Below are 1345 nucleotides of genomic sequence, written 5' to 3'. Positions count from 1 at the left end.
GGATAGGAACAAATATAGATCTCTTCCAGTCAGTTGGCCAAGTGGTTGTTCTCCAGATTTCTTGGCACAACTTGGTGAGCACATCCAGGGCAGCATCTGCACCAAATGATAGACCTGCAAAATGCATAAGATAGTGGTTAACAGAATTAAAGGGAAAAACAGATAGCACTACAATAGTGATAGGAGATTTCAACACACCACTATCAACAAAGGATAGGTCAAATCAAAAGAAACTGAACAAAGATGCAGAAGATTTAAACTATACAATAAGCTAACTCGACCTTATGGATGTATTCAGTATTTAGTTGCACCCAACTATAACGCAATTCACTTTCTTCTCAAGGGCACATGGTACATTCTCCAGAATCAATCATATATTAGGACATGAAGCAAGTCTCAACAAATTTTTCAAAGTTGAAATAATACACAAAGTATCTTCTCAGACCACAATGCCATATAACTAGAAATTAACCACAGGAGGGTATAGTTTACAAAATCACCCATGTGGAAACTGAATAGCTCTCTGCTAGAATACTACTGGGTTATAAAAGAAATAAAGAATGAAATAAAAAAATTTTTCTTGAAACAAATGATAATGAAAATACAACTTACCAAAAAAAAAGAAAGAAAGAAGAAGAAGAATCAATTATTTAATTCAATACCTTCAGAAAATAGAGAAAGAACAACAATCTAATCCTATAAAAAATAAGAACAAGAACTGAAATCAATGAGATAGAAAAATAGTTGAAACCATCAATAAGACCAGGAGCTGGTTTTTTTGAAAGGGTCAATGAAATTGACAAACCATTGTCAAATTTAACAAAGGGGGGAGAAAGACAATACACAGATAAGCCGATTGAGAAAGGATAGAACAACAGAACCAGAGGAAATTAAATCAATAATATCAGAATACTATGAAAAGCTATACTGTGATAAACTTAAAAACCTAGAGGAAATGGACAAATTCCTTGAAATGCATCCCCTACCCAGATTGACAAGGACAGATATAGAACATTTGAATAGACCCCATCCATCACAAGAGAATAAATTGAAAAGGTCATAAAAAGATTTCCCCTTAAGAAAAGTCCTGGGACAGATGACTTCACAGCTGAATTCTACCAAACATTCAGAGAGGATGTAGTACCAATTCTACTTAAATTATTTCAAAAAGTTGAAATTCTCTGAAGCAAGCATAACCCTAATACCAAAACCGGGCAAAGATAGTTGTTGTTGTTGTTATGTGCCGTTGAGTCGTTTCCGACTCATAGCGACCCTATGCACAACAGCCCTAAACCCTGTTCTATCCTGCGCCAACCGCACTGCCTCTGACACACCCATCCCGATT

The sequence above is a fragment of the Elephantulus edwardii genome, unplaced genomic scaffold (assembly GCF_000299155.1).
Source record: "Elephantulus edwardii isolate Elephantulus edwardi_28Jun2011 unplaced genomic scaffold, EleEdw1.0 scaffold00210, whole genome shotgun sequence".
NCBI classification, from domain to species: Eukaryota; Metazoa; Chordata; class Mammalia; order Macroscelidea; family Macroscelididae; genus Elephantulus; species Elephantulus edwardii.
This window is presented reverse-complemented; position numbering follows the sequence as displayed.